The sequence below is a fragment of the Protopterus annectens genome, chromosome 17.part0 (genome assembly GCF_019279795.1).
Source record: "Protopterus annectens isolate FY-2018-M chromosome 17.part0, PAN1.0, whole genome shotgun sequence".
In the NCBI taxonomy this organism is placed as follows: domain Eukaryota; kingdom Metazoa; phylum Chordata; order Ceratodontiformes; family Protopteridae; genus Protopterus; species Protopterus annectens.
In genome coordinates, this window is record NC_056751.1 from 146,623,043 (window position 1) to 146,646,486 (window position 23,444).

General features: G+C 38.8%; 1 protein-coding gene across 1 annotated transcript in view; it reads left to right on the forward strand.

Moving 5' to 3' along the window:
- ERCC6L2 (ERCC excision repair 6 like 2) overlaps nt 1–23,444 on the forward strand; it is a 1,190,567-nt gene that overhangs the window by 249,708 nt on the left and 917,415 nt on the right. The gene's annotated exons all lie outside the window — the stretch shown is intronic.

Consider the following 23,444-nt stretch of genomic DNA (forward strand, 5'->3'; position numbering starts at 1 on the left):
CAGTCTGTTCATTTTTTTTAATTTTTGTTTTTTATTTCCATGACCCGGACTTCTTTTTTTCACTCAAGCACACAGTCAACAAATATGTACATGGGTACCATCTGACATTTTGTAGAAGTATGTACTAAGTGTTTCTTCCTGCCATAAGGGACTATGCATGATATTTCAGCTACCCCACTGGCACAGTACTTTATGGGTATTTAAGTCTCTGTTGGAACATCCTGAGCAAGCAAAACGTTTCCATTATCATCGGTGTTTAATGATATACAGCAGCTAAGCCGAGATTAGGTACATATGCAAGATATGCAAAGATCAGTACAGATTTAGTGTGTATATTTTTATGGGAATTTTCAGCCACTGAAATTAAGTTCCATTTTGACTGGCTTCACTTTGAAATCCATTTTGTTTTTATTATTAAATAGCATAACTTTTCCATGGTAAAGTTGATCACTTCAGAAGGGTGTGTTGAGTACTTTAAACATCATTTTACAGTTTTTAATGTTTTATCACTTAGCAGATCATTTGCTGAAATGTTTGGAAGTTTTGTATTCATGAAGTGCTGTAGATTTACCTTTATGTCCTGCCTGAACTCACTGTTGCAGTATGTCTGACACATGGGTTGTCACCACTGACCTCAGGCCAGGGTACCAAGGCTTTACCTTCCGTAGGTTGTATGTCCAACATATGACCTCAGCTGATATGCGTTAGGGTTTATAGACGAACGTATGAATGTGGATCCCCCGACTGTCTTACTGCCAGCCTGAATGCAGGTCGTGCATTTATCAGGCTGTTCACTGTTTGATCCTCGGTACCTTTGCTTCGATCATTTATACAGATTAGTGCCCCACCGGGGAGCCTTCCTTTTTATTTTGCGATATTTGTTGAAATTTGTAGATATCAGCTAGGAGGGGGCAAATGCGAGTGCAGTAGACAGATTCTGTACAAAGACTTGCATGCCAACTGCCTTTTTTGCCTAGGCCCATAATATGATCACACATCTTGCACAGTCTGTCAGTCATTCATTCCAAAAACCCTCAGATCTAGTCTTTCTACTCTTTCCAAGATGTCCAATTCTGGCATCCTCTGATGTCCCTCTGCTGCCAAAGAAACAACTTATGAGGCTTCAAATGGATCCACAGTCCAAAGTGTCTAACTTTGACATACCTGCTGAAGTTGCAGAACCCATGGTATGTCAGGCTACTTCTCAACTGCCTGCTACTAAGACCCCATCAAAGGCCGTTATGGCTCCTGCGGCCTTGCAGACTGACAGTATGTCCAAGTTACCATGTCTCATCATTTTTGAAGGACTATTCAGGGTTCTTCAAATTTTAGTTGGGGAAGATATCTCAGGTTCTCTAATAAATGTCAGATATGGTTCTGAACCTCTGTATCTCTTCCAGGTAGACATCACACTTAAAAAGAAAAAAATAGAAGACAAAGTGTGTGGCCTCTTCCTCAGTAGCTAGGGAGAAGGAGTGGATAGACTTCTCACAAGAATTGTTCAAAGCTGTTATTTCTTTGAAACTTGCCTCATTTGGGTCTCGCCAACTTCAGGCTACTCCTGAAAAACCTGCCCTTGTTTCCTCCTCTTCTAATGAGAAACAGGACTATGACTCTGACCATTCTCTGGACAGTTCTTCTCAGCTACATTCTGCAGGGCAGATCTCTTCAGATGAAGGGGACTCCCTTTTTCCTGATTCCCCTATCAAGGAAGCTTCCTTCGAGGAGACTATACAGAACATGATGAAACAATCTGAATGCAATCCATGCAAATATCTGATGTTCAGAAGAGGTAGTACAGTTTGTTGGAGATGGGTTGCACTGTCCCTTCCCCAGTTCCCTCTGTTCTTGAGGCTTTCCAGTATGTCTTTCAGTCCACCTTTTCTGAACCTGATTCTCAACCACCAACTTTGAAGAGACCAGACAGGTTTTACAGGTCTCTGATGACCTATATAGAAAATAGTGGCAGACCCTTCTGCAGCATCTCTCACTTCAGATAAACCCTCTAGGCTTTTGCCTAGTGCAAATGTCCTACCTTTTGACAAAGATAGTAGGGCTGTGGATAGATGGGAAAAGAAGGTTTACACCTCTGCTACCCTTGCCTTTAGGGCAATTAATTACTAGACTGAAATGATAAAGCACTTCATCTCTGTCCTAAACTCCTTAAACAAAGCTTTATATTGGATCCTCAAACAGCAGTCAAGCATTAGATGCATGGCTTACTCTTGTAAGCTACACAGATTGCCAGATACCCCATTAAGTGCAGTTAAGGTACTGTAGATGTGTCTTCTAGAGCAGCTGCCACTGGCTCTGTTATTCGCAGATATGCATGGCTTGAAGGCTTCACAGTCAGCCTATCCCTGAGGATTTAAAATCTGAAATTCTAGACTTAACCCTTGGACAAACACTTACTGTTTAACCCTCAGACAGCCAGTCTATTCAGAATTCTCAAAGACCAAGGTAAAACCATGATAGACTGCAGACATGTCTTACTCTAGATATCAAAGGAACTACACATCTAAATCTACCTCTTTCATTAGATGCTGTTGTACAACAATTGAGGAACAAAGGAAACCCCCCTAGGAAAAGATGCTCTAAAAAAACATAGGGAACCTCCGCTAGGGAGGCCGTCCTTTGGAAGCAAAAACCTGTGATTAACTCTGCAGCAGCTCTCCCCTGTCCTTAGCCACATTGCTCCTCTTTCTCAAAGATGGTCGCTGTCCCTGGCCAGGTAGGAAGCTATAACACAGACAAGTGGGTCCTCTCTGTCATATGGGATGACTGTGCAATGTCTTGGGAAAACATTCCCCCTCTGAAAGACATGCCGCAACCTCCTCAAAACCAAATATCTCTTCTGGCCCCCATTATTCAGGACCTCTTTAATCAGGGCACCATTGACCAAGTCCCAAAGGACTTGACAAGAAAAGGGTTTTATTTCACAATTTTTCTAGTCTCAAGAAGAGAAGGGCAATGGAGATCTATCCTAGACCTGTCTATCCTGAACGCTTACCTGAAGGTAGAATCTTTCAAAATGTTGTCTTTTCAAACTCTTCTTCCTTTCATCCTTCCACAGGCTTTGTTAGTGTCATTAGCTCTGAAGGTCAGCTACTTACACATTCCCATTTGTCCTTGTTGCAGGTGATTCCTCAGGTTTTCCTCTGGCTCCTCGCATTTTCAGTTTTCTGCTCTGCTTGTTGGTCTTTCCACAGCCCCAAGAGTGTTCTCAAAGGCCCTAGCTCCAGTATTAGAGAATTCAGATTTTCCCCGAACTGGGTGAACTTCTGATCCAGGCTGTCACTCTGCAGGAATTCTTCTTCAGCATCTTCACCTCACCCTCCATCTTCTGACAGGTCTGGGTTTTAATATGAACTACCAAAAATTCACATATGGTTTCTACACAGGACCTGCTGTTTCTGGGCTGCAGACTGGACACAGTCTTCATGCCTTCCCTCCCCAGGAGAAAGTTAATAGCCTGCCCAATTACTTCCAAAAGCTGTCCTCTGCAACCATTGCTCAGCAAGGGAGATCCACTACTAGAAAATCTTGCATCACTAAGTGGAAAAGTTTTCCTATTGATGCTGCAAATATAGGATCCACTGTTGTCACAGGTTCCTACTGTACTGCAATACATTTGTGAACTTTTTCAATCAGATTTGAATTGCTCTTCCATAAAAGCTCACTTGTTAGCTATCAGTGCTTGCCTCCCTCTTAACCCTCCATTTATTGCTAGGCCAGAGGGAGTCCTGCATCTTAACTACCAAGAAAACCTTCACCCCCTTGGGATCTTCATTTTGTGTTAGAAAAGCTTACTCTGCCTCCCTTTGAATCAGCCTCTGTCATTTTTCTAAAAAATTCTGTACTTGAAAATCAGTACTCCTCTTAGCTCTCACCTCTGCCAGAAGAGTTTGAGTTACAAGTTCTCATGGCCATTCCCCCTTTTTTTTATTTTTCACAAAACAGGGTGACTCTCAGGACTAATCCATCCTTCATGTTAAGTTAGTGACTGACCTGTCCCTCAAACAGGATATTCATCTTCCCGCTTTCATTCCCAATCCTAAAAACAGGGTTGAAAGTAAACTAGATTCTCTATACATTCACAAGCAAGTGATAGTTACCTGAAAAAAACTAAATCCTTCAGGAAGACTGACCAGCTGTTTCTCTCTTTTATGACCCCTTAAGCTAGGCCAGTCAGTCTCCAAAGAAGCTATTGCAGCCTCGTTTTCTAAGATGGTCTGATGTTCTTCATGTTTCACTGTTGCAGTCATTACAATTTAGTTATCCTGCTGGCAGGCTGCCCTCAGTCGGTCCGAATTCCAAAGTCTTGGTTCGGCATCGGTTGCTGTCACCTCTTCCCTGACGTCAGAGCATCAGGGGTATAAAATATGCAGCCGACGCCATTTTCTTCAGTCTTTCTTGCCACGCTGTACCCATTAAGCGGCTCACATAACCACACTGAGGGAAGAATTGATATCTGAACTAGAGTATATAGGTGAACTTTTTCTTAGATGTGGTTACCTTGAAACTCTGGTTATCTCCCTAACTGATCAGATTTTACAAGTGTGGGGAGTGAGATATATGCCCATTCTGTCCCTTGAGAGTGTGGGGGGGGGGTAGTTTCTGGTTCTGTTGGGCCAACAACCATACAGATGGATGGGAGGGACACTGATGCACCCCCTTGTAATGACACCTATTTTGTGATGGATTTTCACCAAGGTACCCACCTCATGAAACATATAATACAGACTTATTGGGACATTTTTGGTAGTATGCCTAATAGTCTTGATGTATTCCCTGGGAAAATTGAGGTTTAGTTGGAGAAGGGGATGGAATTTTAAGAGTATTTTTGAAAGTCGTAATGTTGATTCAACTTCCAGAGTAAAGATAGGCACACACAAATGCAGAAGGTGCCCCCAATGCTCCTATGTAGCCATTGTGGATCAACTGTATTTGGTGGGTGCCATTGGGCTGTTAAAGGCTAAGGGGTATTTTAATTGTCATTCTGAAGGGGTGGTATACCTTGCCTATTGTTCCTCATGTTTTGCATTTTATATTGGCAAAACGGAAAGAACTTTGAGATAGAGAATTTATAAACACCTCTATGAGATCTCTAGGAAAAGAGAAACCAATGCATTATTTAAACATACTTTGTTATATGAGGACTATTCTTTTAAATTTGGGGTGTTGGAGCAGGTAAAATGTTTTTTTTTTTGGGGGGGGGGGGGGGACTGGGAAACCAGTCTCGAGTATTGTGAGTTAATGTGGCAACTTAAGTTTGATGCCTGCTCAGCCCCTGGATTGAATAAACACTATTGCATTCTACCAGCCTTAGAGAAAGAGCCTTAAAATAAGGCTATGTTATGGGATGTTTACATTTTTTATGGCTATTGAAGGTTTTTTCTGTGTACATTTTTTGTGTGTGCATTCTTATATTGTCAGCTTGATCACAGTATAATAACAACATTTTCACTGCTGTATTTTTTCACTTCTGCATTCTTTACTGTTGCATTCACTGTTGTACCTTGTTAAATTAGTCAATTGGGTATTGACCAGTGGAGTATTGCTATGTTAAGTGGTTTGACTATTTAATTGTTATTCAATTAATGCTGGGTTATTCTGATGAAGTTCCCTTGTGGAATGAAAGCGCTAAATCTTTGTGGCGTATTGGAACATTAAAAAACTTGTTTTTTACCTTGGTAGTTTGTGGATTTTTGGACTTTCCTGGTGACCAGTGTGCCTTTTTCTCAGTTATTTGTGCTTTGTACACGTAGTTATTTTCCACCTTCTTTGTTTCAGAAAGCATAGACCCCAGGTTTATCTTGGAGGTGGACACTTGGTCCTTTGTATACACTTTTACCAAACACTACAAAATTGATGCTTTTTCCAGGTCCAGGGTGGCCTTTACTAGGTTAGTTCTGCCTGGACTGCTGGACAGCTCTTCTGTGAAGTAGCCAACCACCCTTTCCTTCCTCCTTCAGCTCTAGGATTCACTAATTTGTCAGGAGTACTGTAATAGTGATGTCAGTCAGAACATAGTACAGTTGTGTAAGAACTTACCATAATGGTAGTTGTCCTGATCTCTGCTGCAGTGTTCCATCACAACATCCATCCCCTCTTCGATATGTCATTTCAGTGTTCAGTTTCCTCTCCCTCCTCTAGCCTTTGCCTTGTTATATGTATATGGGGAGTTTTCTTACCAATTTGAGCTACACCCCTCATAGCTGACCAGTCACCTCTCTCAGTACTGTTCAGGCTGCTGGCATGAAGTAAGTCTGAGGATCCAGATCGGCTGATGCCATCACAAACCATAACATTTATATGATGTATTCTGGATACCTTGATCTTCCATGCCTTTATTGCCCATGAGCAGATTCATGTTATCAAGATAGTTGTTTTCTGCATAATAAGCAGCGGTTTTGTTCAAGCCTGTCTATCTTTATGTGCTTTATGTCTAATGGCATCCACAATGTCCATGGTACCAAATGCAAGGCTCTTCATCTGGGTTTCTGCAGTGCATCCTCATTATCAGTATCAGATAACTGACCCATTGGAAACTCTAATAATAATATCCAGGAAAGACAGTGACCATCTTCTTTTTACTCTGTAGTCCAACCTGGCTCTGGGCAAGCAGTTTCAGCCCCCTATTCCCCATTGTGACAGTGAGCATCTGTGCTTCTGCTCTAGGGTCAAGTGGAGCATTATACAAAGCAAATAGTGCAGGCCATTTGGTTGCCTCAAGAGGCCTTGTTGCATGTTAGTATTCTGTAGATTGTTGCTGTTCTCCTACCCTTACAACCTTTCTGGACTCCCTTCCTTTGCCTTCCACTCCAGTGGTATGGAAGTGGTCTGGTACTTGAGTATGCGGGAGAAAACTTAATCCTTTTGTCTGGCATCATTAAAAGTTTGGGAATGGACTCTTGTCTACATTTGCCTTTTCATCTCTATCCATATATCCTGAGTCTTACCAGCTTCTTTATGGACAGGTTCAGCTGATCTTCCTTGATGCCTCATAAGTGTTCTTCAATCCAGCAATAGCTTGACCATTGTTCCATCAACACTTTTGCAACCGTCTTGCATCCTCAGCCAACTATAAATGCAACAGTTACTTTTCCCTTAGTTCTCCCATGGGATTATACCGGAGGTATGTGTTAGTCCAAAAGTGGCCCCTTGGACTTTTTAATACCTATCCTCTCATTTAAATTCATTGCAAAGGCAACTTTATCCTGATAGCCCCATTTTTGCCTGACTATTGTGGTTTCCACTGGTTTGGCCTCATGTCTTGGACTGGTCTCTCTCTCTATCCAATTTCCACCATGACTCCTGTCCCACCTGCTAGGTTATCCTCATCTTAGCCTTCACTCCCTGAAATTGACCACATTTTTCTTTCACTTCCAGTGAAGGCCAAAAGAACCTTCTTTTACTTAGCTGAGATGGTCTGAATCCTAATCTCTACCCAGAGAACTGGTACCATTAAGATATATTGTTGAAAATGGGTGTATTTCTCAACGTAGGCTATAGCCAGAGGTCTATACTTATTTCTGGCCTCTGTCCCTTTGGTTTTGGACTACCTCTGCTAGATATGCGACTCTGGCATACCTTTTTCTATACTTTAAGTGCATTTGCCTACAATTTCAGATTTTCATGATGAATCGTACTCCTCTTATCTGTCTTCCTAAAAGTGTGCAAGATATTTCTGAAGGGAACTTTCCTTCTCCATCCTCTTGTTAAGTCTGTGATGTCATGAAGATCATTACATTGTGCTTGGGAAGCTCACTGTGTTTTCATTTGAGCCAACTTTTTCTTCTTCAGACTTTAAAAGCATCTTATTTGGAAGGCCTTCATGTTGATCATTAGGATCACTGCTACAGTAGCCTTAGCTGTATGAGCTTATATCCTGCTAAGGATGTAACAGCCAGCCACCTTCCAAAGCTTCAGGGCACTTTCTGTTAAAATATTAATAATTTTAAGAATTTTAAGCTTCAAAACGAAGCACTGTGTGAGCACCCTGAAGTTTACTTAGCTTAAACCATCCGATAGTGGAAAGGATCCAACTATTCAGGTCAAAACAACTAGAAAAAATATGAAAGAATAGCCTTTTGAGCTATTCGAGTTAAGTTAAAACACCAAGCAGTAGTATTAAGAAATATTTGTAAATAATGCACCAAACAGCATTAAAAAATCTTGTTGCAGTCAAAATTTCTTCACTTTTGTGAATAAAAATAGCTTCACATTCTTCGTACCAAAACAACATATCTTCTTGCTGCGATTAAAAATAGCTTAATTTCTTAGTAGCAAAGCAAACTGGCAGGTAAGCGCTGTGCTTGTGTAAAGAAACTATAAATAAATTGTGTGTATGTACGTATTTCAAAAACTAAGAAAAAAATCAACATTCTGTTTAATTCTATAGAAATGTAAACATATAATTGTGATTGGTTAAAACTAGAATCAACTATGCAGGGTAACTAAAACACATACTACACTATTCATTAGGCAAACTGTATGTGGGAAATCAGGAAGCAAAATCTGACTGGGTGAAAAATGAGGGGGGGGGTGAGTCCCAAAAATAGGGATAAATTTTAAATATTGCTCTTATAAACTTAGAAAGTTGCCAGAATAAATGCTTGTGTGTTACCATGTATTTTCTGAAGGATGTGAAGTTTGATACTCAAATGCTTGTTATTATTTAGTGAATTCAGTCCTCACTGATTTGCCACAAAAATCCAGAAAACCACAGATTTTATGAGGATTGGACCAAAAATATGAGGCAAAAATCTGGACATTCTGCGAAATCTGGACAGTTGAGAGGTAGCTTACCAGCATTTCAGTTTTTCACCCAGTCAGATTTTACTTGCTGATATCCCGCATACAGTTTCTCTATCCAATCACACAGGCAGTGGGTAGTGTAGTATGTATTTTAGACAAGTTAACCTACATAGTTGATTAAATGTTTAACACCTAATGATACACATTTATGCATCTATAAAAGCCACCAAACACATAGAGCCCAATTACTGTATCCTCATAAGTGCATTTATAAGTCTTGTAGCACACCAGTTTTTCAGTTTTCTCTTTCAAGTTTTACTACAGAATTTCCTGGCTGCAAACATTCCATTCAATCACACAGAGACAGGAAGCAAGATAACCATTGGAATATTAAAACCGTCTATATTCTAATATATATTGTAAGAGATATTCAAGCTTTAATCCATCACTGTTATATGTTTACGTTTCTGTAGAATTAAATAGAATGTTGATTTTTTTCTTTGTTTTTGAAATATGTATAAACACAAGATTTTTTTCCAGTTTCTTTACATAAGCACAATGTTTATCTGATTTTTACCCAATAAAGATTTGTTACTTTGCTGCTAAGAAGTGAAGCTATTTTTAATTGCAGCAAGAAGATTGGTTGTTTTGGTACTAAGAATGTGAAGCTGCTTTTACTCGCAAAAGTGAAGAAATTTTGATTGCCTTTGAAGAATTCTGTTTCTCTGAATCAGTTGTTTCAGTGGGAGCATAATGACATTCCATTGACCCTGAAGAAGTATTATGGAAGATTTTTTTAATACTGTTTGGTGTTTTATTTACATATATTTTTTAATACTACTGCTTGGTGTTTTAGTTTAGGTTGAATAGCTCAAAAGAATTTTAAGATTGGAAAATGTGTATTTTTGACTGGCATGTAACTTTTAAACAGGAACACTACTTTTTACTTTTGTGGAATAAACTTGTTTAAGTGAGAACTACCTTTTGTCTTGTAAAAGTTGTGTTATTTTACTTTTGGGGCTGAGCTAAGTGTTTAAAGTGATTTTTATTGTATTATGTCTAGGAAAACGTAACTTTTTTACTGCTTACCTGATTTACTGACTACTGCTACCAGGCTTCCTGGAAAATCTGGCATCTTTTTCAGCTTAGAACAAGGCAGTAACAGACAAAACCAGAAATAAAAATCCACAGCCAAGGCAAGGAATAAAAAGGACCACAATAAGTACCTGTAGACCAGAAATTGAGTCAACCACAGTTCCGTAAAAATGTTTATGCGTCCAAACCACAACAACACGAACCACAATCCAGTTAAGCACTTTCACGCGATAATTATCAAGCTTCATCAGAACAAATTACATTGCCATTACAATTCTTAAATACCAGAACATTGCCAGGTGATCTTTTTCAGCTTAACCATGGAACCACCTCCAGGTTCCTGTATTCTCTCTTCCAAACACAAAAAGAAGAAAATTACTAAATAGCCTGTGCCACCACAGCAAGCTTATTAAGTGCCTCAGTCACAGATAAGTGACTTTGCTGTGGCCATTTTTGCCTCCTCAGACCATTCATATTTTCCATAGCTCCCTTTTTGTAGTCCCTACAGCCATCATGTACTGGGGGTTATATATGACCTCTGCGGCTGTTGGAATGCACTCAGTGGGTAAGGGAGAGTCACTCTAGTTGGCCCTGTGAGAAAGGGCAAAGAATAACACTCTCCCTAGCCATAATGTTATGCCTAGCCATCCATTCATCCACAACCCCTTTTTTCCACATGGGGTTGGAGTGTCATTTCAACAGTGACAATCATCTAGAACCAAGGTTTACACCACCAGGTGGTTAGCTCTGCTGCTGTAGTTCTTCCACACCACACTCTGAGAGATACACACACACACACACACACACACACACACACACACACACACACACACACACCATATGAAACCCACAGGAACACAGGGAGAATATGCAGACTCCACACAGAGGGCACCCCAGCTGAGAATCACACCTGGGAACCTCTTGATGTGAGGCAACAATGCTATCCGCTGTGCCACTCGGCTGCCCCTTCTAAGATAGCAGTTTCTGGTAATGGAAAAAATGATTTTACATTTTCTGAAGATGTTCAAGTTTTTGAACCACAAAATGATTGCAGTGGAACAGATTCTGTTTTGTCTTCTCTGGTTTTGATTCAGATGCTGAGGAGGCCATAGCTTTTACAAGTGCCTTTGAAGAATTCTGTTTCTCTGAATCAGTTGTTTCAGTGGGAGCATAATGACATTCCATTGTCCCTGAAGAAGTATTATGGAAGCATTATGATTTACTACAACTGGATTTTCCAGAACCTACTCATATTCCTCCTGTTCTTTCAGCATTGGACAATGATTTTGTCACAACCTGTAATTTGCCCGACACCCAGCCTGTAACCCCCAAGAAAGCAGCTAGATTGTATAAAGTTTCTCAAGCTTATAAGTTTTTATACACTCATCCCAGATCAGACCCAGTAGGTATTGCAAACCCAGCTGCTGATAAAACATCTGCTTACTACCAGTCCTTTCCTTTTGTATTCTTCTGCAACATCTGCCTTTAGAATTTTCAGCTGTCAAGTTCCTATGTTAAAGTTTATGCTTGCCTCTTGAGAGTGTAAGGAATATTATGGCATTGTCCCCTCTTCTAGGGGGGAGGTAATGTCTACCTGTAACTGTATTGCTTCTGTCTCAAGTGGCTAGTTGTTTGTTTGAAATGTACATATGATTTTGCTGTTGCCACTTCCACGTTTGCTGCCACTGCAAGTCTTATGAGAAGGTTTGCTTGGTTGCATTCTCAAAATCTTCCAGAAGATATTTAAATTTTGAATTCTTCCTTGGATAGAGAGTTCGTTTTTGAACCCCCTCATTGCAGAGGTCCTTAAAAAGTGTGATAGAGAGAGAGGCTCACATTTGTCTGTCTTCCTTCGCAAAGTTTTCAAAGAGATTTAATGCTACCTAACTTCTTTAAAAAGCAAAGTAAACAAACTCAGCAAGTTGGTAGTAAGCAAATATTTAAAAAGAACAACAGAGAGGTTCCAAAAAAGAAAGGAGTAACTCCTCAGAACAGAGGACAGTCTAATAAGTTTGAATGGTTGTCTACAAGACTCCTCTCCTTCTTCTGTCTTTAAGCCCTTAATCCTTCCAGAAAGTCTTAACCTCCTTTTCTGTCTTTGGCAGGTTTCAGACAGATGGGTTCTGAAAGTAATCCATCAAAGTTACAGAAGGAAGTGGGAGTCTCTCCCTCATTTTCGATAGATTACCTTTATCTGCTAGACCAACTTCTTTTTTCCCTCCTGTCATTCAGCATCTGCTGTCTCAGATATGATAGAAGCTTTTCTTCCTCCTCAGTTTAGATAAAGTGTTTTATTCAAGAATGTTTCTGGTGCCAAAGAAAGAGGATTCATGGAGAACCTGTTTGTGCTAGTTCCCAAATTCAAAATGTTATTCCTTCACAACTTGTTACCACTTATTACCCATTTGAGTTGTCTGATTACCTTAGATTTAAAAATGCATATTTTATTCGTATAGATCCAGATGTCAGATGTTTTAAGGATTTCTGTGTCTGGATCCCATTATCAGTTCTCTACATTACCCCTAGGCTTATTCAGTGCTCTAAAGATATTCAGAAATCATATGGCTCCTGTAACAGCCTACAACAGACTGCAAGTGAATTCACATTTTCCTTAACTGACTTGCTGATCTTTTCAGAATCTTTTTAAAGTATCACATCTCTGTCACCTGGGTAAGGGATCTCCTACACTGACTGGGCTTCCAAGAGAACTTACAAAAGTCGTCCTTGTCACATGATTGGGTTTCTGAGATGTCTCTTAGAGCTTTTATTCCACAGGAGAATTTGGATCTGTATCCATGTATGTATGTTTTTCCACTCGGACTACTGTCTAAAATCAGGGAGTTTCTCAGGATTCTGTGATTCTCGTGATCCCTCTTTTCAAGACTCCCCATGAGAAAAATCCAGTGCTACCTGAAATGTATATGGTCCCAACATCAACATTCTCTATTCCAGGTTTTGGATTTTGAAAAGGAAGACACCTGATTTATCAGAGTTCAGATAGTAATTTTCTTTTCCAATTCCAGCACAGTCTGTAATCACAGAAGCTTCAGACTTTACTTGGGGAACTGTGGCTTTGTGGGTAAAGGTGCAAATTCTTTGGAACACAAAATACAGACAAAATCACATGAACATAAGTGATGTTGGCACTTGTAAATGTCCTCAACTCTGAGTTATTTGTGGTCCCTGGAACATATACATGTGTTTACAGACACCACTGTGGATGTGGTACATAAGCAAGGGGAACCAGATCTTACCCTCTATGCAGACTAACCATGGTAGCCTAGGGTGTAGCTTTTTAACACAGTTTTGCTTTACAGGCATCATGCATACCATCAGAGCAAACCTGTGTGGCAGACAAGCTGAGCAGCACCAGGATAGATCCTCATGAATGGAAATTGAATCAAGGGTCTTCCAGGAATTGATCCAGCTGTGGGGAACACCATAAGCAGATCTTTTTGCCTTCACTCACAGCAAACCATTGGCAAAATAATGGTCCATTTCTCCATTAAGGAAGGTCTGGAAAACTGATGCTTTTTTTTCCTGCACAGGGGTGCTCCTACATGCTTTTCACCCTTTTTCACTAATATCCAGAGTAATTTTGAAGATTTAGAAGGACTTTCCAAAGATCATCATGGTGACTCCCTTCTGACCCAGGCATCAGTGGTTTTCCCTTTTTTGGAAATGGCCAGCAGCAATTACCACAAGTTTTCTCAGAGACTGGGCCTGCTCATTCAACCCCAAACAACTGCAACGTACTGCCTGGATGATATAATCTTAATACCTTTTAATCACCTTATTCCAAGGATGTGCAGCAGGTCGTAAAGGAGGCAAGAAAACCTGCTACTAAAAATCATATATTAGTAAATGGAGGTTTTCTAGTTGGTAACATGAAAGGAGTCAACACCCTTGTTTGTGTGTTTCCACAGTATTTGTCCAAATTACTATTCTCTGGCCTGTCTTTCTAAATCGAGATGCATTTGTTGGCCATTTCTGCATGTCTGCCCATGGATCCCTTTCATTCAATACAACCCCATGAAAATGTTTTTGAAAGGGATGTTGCATACCAGGCCTCCTAGAAGACATGTGGGTCCTTTTTGGGGATCTTTTTTGTGTTAGAAAATCTAAATTTTACTTGATTTTAAACCATCTTATCAAGCTGACTTAAGGTTCTTAATATGGAAAACCGTGTTAAAAGTTTTTCTGACCTCTGCAAGAAGAATGTCTGAGTTGCAAACTCGTGTGATCGGTCAGGTTTTTCTCATTTTCCATAAAGATGTGTTTCCTTAAGAACTAATCCTTTATTTTTACCCGGAGTTGTGTCCAAGTTTACGTTGAGGCAAACTATCCACTACCCTGTCTTCTTTACAGATCCTAAAAATGAGAGGGAAAGGATACTTCATATCTTGGATGTCCACAGGTATCTTTGGTACTGCCTTGACAGAACAAAATCTATCAGGAGCTCTGATCAGTTGTTAATTTCTAATGAAGGTGAAAAAACAAATGAGGGCAACCTATGTCAAAACATTATATTTTCAAGTGGTTGTCTCATACATTTACATTTTGTAATATCCGCCACAAGACAATTCCATACAGGGCCAAGACTCATTCTTCCAGGGCCTTGGCTTCATCATCTTTTTTTTTTTTTTTTTTTTTTTTTTTTGGAAAGGATTGGATTCTCGAAGTTATCTGTGCAACCTTTTACAAAGCACTATCAACTCCACCTCCTGCTTTGAGATCGTGTTCCTCTTTGGGATATTACCATCCTTCTGTAGACATTGATGAGACCCCCTCTTGAACTTGCAGCTGCAGTTGATTTGAACTGACTGCTTTCCTGGAAAACTTTGTTTTGATAGCAGTTTCTTGTGCACAAATAGTATTGGAGCACCACACTGTTTCTTGTACACTTCTTTACTTGGTTTTCGATAATGGCAAAGTCTCTTTGAGGACAAACCCATCCTTTCTCCCAAAGGTGGCTTCTGAATAATCTTTCAAGCAGTCTGTCAACCTGACTGTTTTCTTCCCACATTTTGCTAGTAAAGGAGTGTACATTGTTCATCTTATGGATATGCATCATCACTCAGGTTTTACTAGTCCTGTACTAACACTGTCAGAAATCATGACCAGTTGTTTGTTTCCTTTTCATCAGCAAAAAGTGGGTAAAGGGGTGTCTAAGGTAACTCTTTCTCACTGGCTATCTGAATGTATTTCCCATGTTTACAAGAATGGATTGTCTTTGCTTGGATCTCCTAAGGCTTATACTACTAGGTCAGTTGCTACTTGCAGTGCCTTTTTCTCCGAAGTCACAATTGATGACATTTGTGCTGTATCTCCTTGGTCAAATGTCCATACCTTCATTTCTCACTAGAAGTTGGGCTTACAGTCCAGGTCTAGAGCTTCCTTTGGTTGGGCTTTCCTCCTGAATTTCCTTCCATGAGACCTCCCACGATTTGTGGTAGCTGGGGACTTTGTCCCATCTTTTGATGAATGGATGGAAAAAGCAACATCAGACAGGAAATTTATGTACTTAGCGTAGCGATAGATCATGTTGTCTGCTTCCATCCTTAACTCCCCTCCTCCCTTCCAGTAATCATTTTTCTTTGTTTCTGAAGTGACCACACTAGTTATTCCAGTGGTTTTGTCATGTACTCTTCAAGCCCTGGGGCAGGAATTATTGTTGTATCGATAATGTCTTTTCTTAAGATACTGTATCAGTTTTATTGTAGGGCATGGACAAACTTGATCTGAAGTAACTTGCTAAATACAGGGGATTGTCGGTTACGGGAGGAGCCTGAGCCTTGGATCTAAAGTCTGAAAGTGGCAGAAGTCAGATCCGGTAACTCACCTGTTGAGTAAGGACAAAAGCAGACAAAAATGTATTGTTATGTTAAGTACATAACTTATGTTTTAGTTTATTTTTTTAACTCTGACTTTAGACTCTTTTCATAATGTATATATTCTATCTTAGAAACCAAAAAATATATATTCATAAAATAAACATATTTCAGGACAAAATGTCCAACTTGTGGGGAAAAATGTTTATGCAATCTAAACCAGCTGCTTTCTGAATAATAGCTTCTTAAATATTTGGAAGTGTAGTGTTCTGAAGTTAGAAATGTGAAAGTTAAAAATTATAAAAGTATGTGGACAGAGGTCAGGGAATGTCAAGTATTACTGAAATGGAAGGGAAAATCAATATCTTTGGTAACCAGTTAACAAATAACCAATGTATATGGATGTGTTAAGGTATTAGGGTCAGCCAAACTTGACATTTTTGGGGATAGTACACATTTAATAATGTAAAAAAATAGTTGTCAGCAGTGTGCAGAAAGAGTATCTGACATTAAAATTATAAAAGTGAAATGAAGAAAATGTTAGATAGGATGTGTGGTTTGATAGTGATGATGAGCAAGAGAAAGGATGCTTAACGTGAAGTTGTAAAAGATATAGTTAGTAAAGTTGAAAGTGTGTATAGTCTAGAACAGAGAAAATTAGTGCTGATGTTTAAATGTGAATGAAAGAATCCATTTATAACATGAAGGAAGAGTTATGTGATTCCTTATTTCTTTGTCAAAAAAGTAGAATGTAGAAAGAGATGTTAGACTATGATGTTGAAGAAGGAAAGGAAGATGATATACATAAATTGATAAAAGAATCACAGAAAAAAGAAGATAAAAACATTATATCACCAAAACTTAAGATAAAGTGTAAAGAATACAATTGTTTTTTTTTCATTATCATTCAGTGTTAGCAGGATAAAGATATAAGATTGTGTGAGACTGTGATGTTTAAAACAGATGCAGATGTTATTGTATTGCTGGATACAGGAGTTTTGATGCAGAACTTAAGACTGCAAACTGTAAAGTTATGGGTAAAGTATTATGCAATTTGGGTGCAGATTCTTGTTCAGGAGTGACATTTTTTCTCTCCAGATCAGGTGAAGAAGTGATGGATTTTTTAATAGTGTAAACTGGGACAGTTTCAGTATTTAGATATAAGATTAAATGGAAAGGTGCAGATCGTTATTTGATTTTTTTACATAGACACACACACACATGTCTGTGAAAGCAATTGTCTGAGGATGTTGTCTTATGTTGTAGTCATTTGTGATTTTAATTACAGTATCAGAACATTTTATTTGGAAGTGGAAGAGGGTGAGAGTTAAGTAAGATATGTTAATTCTCCCCACAGAGCTAGGTGGTTTGAGATCACTTGATTTTATGGGATACTTTAGGCCACACAGTTAGGGTTCATATACATAGCACAAGCATAAATCAGTTTGGAAAGGGATGATGATGAAATGGGGTGGGCTCAATAACTAAGTAGAGAGTAGGATTTTGGTTGCAGGTCCTTTAGGAGAGTAACAGCTGTATGGAATATTATAGTCATAAAATAACAAGAAATATTCCAAGAACTATTCTAACACATGAACGGAGAAAGGAAATTTTACCAGTAGGGTGACTGCAAGTAAGAATATAGAAAATTGCTAAGAGGAGATTGGAGTTTACTGGAGTAAATTAATGAAGAAACCAAGATATTATTAAAAAAAATATCGAGGAAAAGGTAATGGAGTAGAATGGGACCAAGCAAAAGTTTGGACTGCAGGTTTGAAACTGCTATCTCCACTAAGGATTGTAAACAAAGTATAGCAAAGAGAAAGGAATAGGGTAGTGCTAAGTGAAAGACCAGCTCTGTTAGAGATTATAGTTGAGGCTAGGACAGAAGTTTCTGTTAAAAAAGGGATAATTAGTAGACCAAGTAATATATTTCCTGATAACTATTAGAATCAATTAGAGAAGACTGAAAATGCTTGGGGAGAGAGAGAGAGAGAGAGAGAGTGGAAAGGCAGTTTAGAAGGAATAATGAAATGCAATCATTATGGCTGCCAAATATGCAACGAAGTACAGAATTTTAAGGACTTCTGGCTTGGAAGTATTTGGATACATATTTTTATACCCCAGTCAGACTTCAGATAATTTTTTCTGCAGGTGGTTAACAAATGCTGGAGGTATGATTGGAAAGGGAGAGCGTTAATTGGGAACATGCTTTTTTGGTGGTGGGGGGGGGGGTGTAACACGCTGGTAGATTTTAAACATCTGTTAGAGATGTTGGGGGAACAAATGCTTGTAACTTCTGTGATTACATGTGATTAAATGATTATTTTGAACAGGGGTATAGGATCTGAGTTCTACAGAGTTATTGAAGTGTTAAGTTTAATGCAGTTAGCTATCAAAAAAGCAAGTAACTAAAAAATCGAAATCAAAATATAAACCAGCTGTGATTGAAGTAAATAATATTTTAAATGAAATTAAGAGCTGGTGTTGGGATCTTTAGAAAAGAGAAGGAGCAAATTAGATAGAACTAAATGGAATTTTGGGGAACAATACCCACAAATGTGTTCAGGAGAAGCAGGGATGAGGTTTAATGGATGGCAAGAATTGAGCAGTATGTGTAATGTAAAAGTGAATGCCAATTGTTAAAAAGAAAACGTGTGCAATACATGAAAATGAAAAGTGTTAATATGGTTTGTTTTCTGTTAATATGTTTGCACCTATGTTATTGTTTAAAATGCGAAGATTTAGCAAAGGCGTTTTGAAACAGAAAGGCTATTGATGGTGCAAAGGAACAGAATTACAGAAGACATTAAGAATATTACTAACTTACGGAAGACTTTTAAAAAGAAAGTGTGATAATTTAGTTAATCTTGGCAAAGTGGGTTACTGAGGAAATGCACATATGTTTCTAAATAATTTTTTTCAGTTATTTAAGGACTAAAGCTGAACCCTACTAAAAGGTGTGCAGTGTATATTTAGGCCTGATCAGTTCTGGAGTCCTTTTTGCAAGTTTGCATTTGTATTGGAAACTGAAGCAAGTAGAATATATGAGTGATAGTATTGCAGCACGGGTTTTTGGTTAACCTAAGGATTTCTGGAAAATTATGAGACATCCACAAAATGTAAACTATACTTGTAAAGAAATTCTTTATTATCAAATTAATATTTAATTGTAAAAAGTAAGGAATTAAGAAAAAGATTGCAAAACCTGGTACATAAATATAAGGAAATCATGTTATAGTGATCTATGGAAGGATTTAAGTGAGGATATTAGGTGGGTCAAAACAAATGGGAGAAAAAGGTTTAAGGGTGTGGAAATGTCATAGTTTTCATTGGAAAATGTGTTTTTAATGTTATAAACAATGTTTTAGTATTTAACATACTTGTTCACATTGGACACTCTAAATTGGCCCTAGGCATGTGTGTGTGTGCCTTCCGTGGAAAGCTGGGTGCCGGGCTGGCAACTCGACACCATAAAACTCCACTGCCAGTCATGAGTGGTGTGGCAACTCCTAACTGGGAAAAGCTGAAAGAAGAAGAAGTTCACGTATAACATTTTGTGCATTCAGCATGCGTGCATGGTGCACTTCTCCTTTTCACAGTGACTGGCCAATACTTTCTGTTCTACTCTCTGTGTGTATCCTTTATTTCTAATAGATGGTCATAGCTCAAGACTGGGGATGACATGTGATTAATTAACGGTCTTAATTTAACAAATGCATTCCCATACATAATCTGTGGCCTGTCTGTGATCAAAACATGCATGAAATATTGTAGGTTAACATTCCAACATAATTATTTAACAATTAAGAAACTGCATGCAGTCAGACCTAGATGTACCTTGTGAGAAGCTGTCTGTTTCTACATGCTGCTCCTACTTCCCATATTTTCAATGTCACTTTGTTGGGATATTTTGGGCGGCCACGGTGGTGCAGCAGTTAGCGTTGCCGGCTCACAGCAAGAGGTTCTCCGGTTCGATCCTCGGCTGGGGTGCCTTCTGTGCGGAGTCTGCATGTCCTCCCTGTGGTCTTGTGGGTTTCCTCCGGGTGCTCCGGTTTCCTCCCACATCCCAAAGACATGCTGTAGGTGGATTGGACACTCTAAATTAGCCCTAGGTGTGAGTGTGTGCCTTCTGTGGAAGGTTGGGCGCCGTGCTGGCAACTTGACACTGTAAAACTCCACTGCCAATCATGAGCGGACAGGTGATCCGCTGTGGCGATCCCTAACCGGGAAAAGCCGAAAGAAGAAGAAGAACTTTGTTGGGATATTTCTTGTTCACTGATAGACAACCCTCTATTTGTTAACCGCACTCCCTTTTCAGTTGTTGAATTCCAGGCTAATTCCTTTTTAATCCATTTACTATTTAAACATCGTTCCTTTTTCCGTTTTTCCAGTTACTTTCTTCCATTGGTTTCCTGATTTCTTGCCCTGTTGGTAGTTTTTTTACTTTTCCATTTCTTTGCATTTATTTTTTTGTGTAGTAGTAGTAACAAAGTTACTAATGCCAACTCAACTTTTGGCTCCAGTGTGTTAGTCCAACTCAGTGACAGAATTTATTTAGTGAAGGGTAAATGTTATCTTATCAAGTATTTCTTCTAGCTCCTGTTTAAAGATCATTAAATCTTCTCATTCCCAGAAGATATGCTTCTAATCCCCTTTCACTTCCCATGTACATCTCCAGCATATTCCATCCAGTTTTGGCAACATATGTTGCATTTTAATTGGTGTATAAAAGTATGTGTGGAGACACTTCTATGCAAATATTCTAAATCTCCTCAAATTTGTGGCATACCTAGGTCTATTACACAAATATCTTTTTTTTTTGTATTGAGATCTGCTTTATTTACCTTTTGGCTGCAGTCCTATTTGAGCTTTTCATTCTGTTGCTATCTAAACTCTAATCGGCCTTTATATGCCTTACTGATTAACTTTTTCCTAACTGTATTCTTTGTCCTAGTTTCTGTTATGTATCCACTATTTCTGTAGTGGTTGCTTTTCATTTTGAGGTTACACGATTTCCTTGCCTGCTGCCATTAGGCCCATGTAAAATAACCTGTCTCTGTGTTGTAATTCAAATTCCTGCTGGCCCATGTAAATTAACTTGTCTCTGTCTTGCAATTCAGATTCCTTTTAGCTTCTTCCCAAGTAAAAATCCTGTTTTCGTCTCTAATTCTTCCCAAACAACATGGCTCAATTTCTGTTTCACTCCAGGTAGTGATGATCTCCTGTATTCTTTGCTTTCTTGTTCTCATCCCCTTATTCCCTATAAGTAGTTTGTTTTCCTCCACTTTCATATTTTTCAGTTTTAGTAATTGACAAAAACTCCCATGCAAATATAAAGTGCTATTGTCTCAGTCAAGCATTTTCCATTTTTTTCCTTCTGAAATCTCCTTTTGCTTCTTACTGCTCTGCCAACATAGTTTTCCATTTAGATTTGCAACCACGTATATTAATTATAGCTGTGTTGGCATGGCCATATTCTTACACGTCTGGCAATTCCATCCAATTCTTCGTTGTTAGTAAAATCAACTTTTTCCATGACTCCCTTTCCCTTTTGTTTTCTCATATAAATTCTTTCATTTCTTTCTTGATTTTAGTATGTTTCCTTTTGAAACTGAAAGCAGTATTTCTGGCATAAATCATCAGGGGCACCAAAAACACTTAAGAACTTGTATTTTATTGTACATAAACCATATTCAGTATTTTCCATTACCTATCGCCTCTATAATTTTTTTGTATTGTTTCTCTCCATGTGTCTTGTGCCACCTCCTATGTGCATTGCTTCAGCCATATTCCTAAATATCTCATTTTATCATGCCCTCAAAAGAATTGAAAATGTTGTAGAAGTTGACACAAGGGCATACAATTTAAAACTATTGCCTTTGTCTTATTTTTGTTTATTTTATATCCTGCTAAATAACTGTACTTTTTAAATTGACATTTGGTGACTGGGAAAGAGACGTATTTTCAGTGGAGGCCCGGCGAGAAAAGCTCCAGCAGTGCTCAAAGTTATGAAAACATCAGTTTACCTTTTACATTCAAATTACATATGTATGATAAAGGAAAACGTTACATCAGTTTAAATGTTGCATCTAAATTACAATAGTGATAAAATATTTGATGGTTATATACTGCAGGAATTATAAGCATATGATACAAAGGGAGAGAGTTGATGTCTCATTGTGTGTATTTTTATGATGGTTTCATTATTAGGATGTAAGAAGGGCAGTATAATAAGCACACTATATAAGTTGTGCAAATGAAAGTGAGAGGAGCAGAAAGTTGGTAGATAAAATGGTATGTTAATTTGGGAAAGAGGGGAGGTAGTGAGGATGGGGATAAGGAAAAGGGGATAGCTATAAGGGGGTGTTAAGAGATGAAATGGGTAGTAGAAGGTTGTGAGTGAAGGGAGACAGACGGGAGGAGGGAGCAGAGGAAAAAATAAAAAAATAGTTTGGAGGTTACTTACTGTTATTAGGCCATGTGCAGATCCATGATTTAGAAAAATATTTTTTTAGTTCAGTTTTGAACTTATTTGTGTTCTCTGTACTGGTAATATTGATTGGTAGACTGTACCATAGTTTAGCTATGGTGTAGGAGTAGCGACATTGGCCGCCTCTTTTCTTGGGTATAAGTTTGTCAAAGAGTCGTTTGTCAGCAGAGAGTAGATTAGTGATTCATATAATATCTGCAAGTCCCTTTCTGTGTTGGTAAGCTAAAATATATCATCCGCAAACAGGGCTATTTTCTCTACTACTTTCCCCATTTATATCCCTCTCTTGCGGATCTCCTTATTTCCCTTTCTAATGATTCTGAGTGATAATCTGCCTTCACACTTCAGGTTGACACCTGCTGCTTTGTAGATTTGGAAAGTCAAAGATGTCCCTTCTCTGCGGGAACCCAAAAGCCTGCATAGTTTTCTAAAAAATCCCCAGCTCACCTGATAAGACATTTTTTCGGTGTCCAGTCCTTTCGTCATTAGCACATTCTTTTTCATGTTTTGAAATCATTAACACCTTTGTAATATTATCAAATGCTTGTCAGACCCCTACAAATTTGCATTGCTCTGTCTAAAGTTACGAGTCTTTGTAATAATTTGGTTTGGCTTGTGCAGTTGTAAAAGCCTTGTAGTCATGATTCAAAATTGAGATAGATCTATGTGATTTCAAGTCCAGTTGTTTTTTTTCCCCTTGTTAGGAATTACTACCATTACTGCTGTGGCCCTAGACATGGATGCATTCACCATGATGCTATTACATAGTTTCACACATCTTTTAATCACTTCTTTTTCTTCACCTCCACATCTCAGTTAGTAACCCATTTATCCCCAGAGTTTTTCTTGTGGCTTGGCTCATAATAGATTCTCGTATTTCCTTCTCCATTGTCATTCTTTTTAGGCTGTCATATTCATTGTCAGTAAGTTTAGGCAATTCTAAGTTTTGTCTTCTACCTGTCCTAGTGGGAGATTCACCTTCTACAACTTCTGTTTCTGCTTCTCCTTCTGTAAAGAAGCCAGACAATGCAAAGACCACTAAAGAAAAGGAAAGGGAGACAGAAAGAGAGAGAGAGGGACAGAAAGAAGTAAAGAGAAAAAGAAAAGCAAAAGGAGTCTCAAAAGAGATCCCTGGATCAGTCAGGCCCTTCTGGCCCAGTGCGAAAGACTCCGAGGCACTAGGATTCTGCCACAAGACCAGTCCATCCTAGGGTCCAATTTCCAGTCTCCTCCTTTCTGTTTTTCACAGGGGCTCCCCAGTCCTC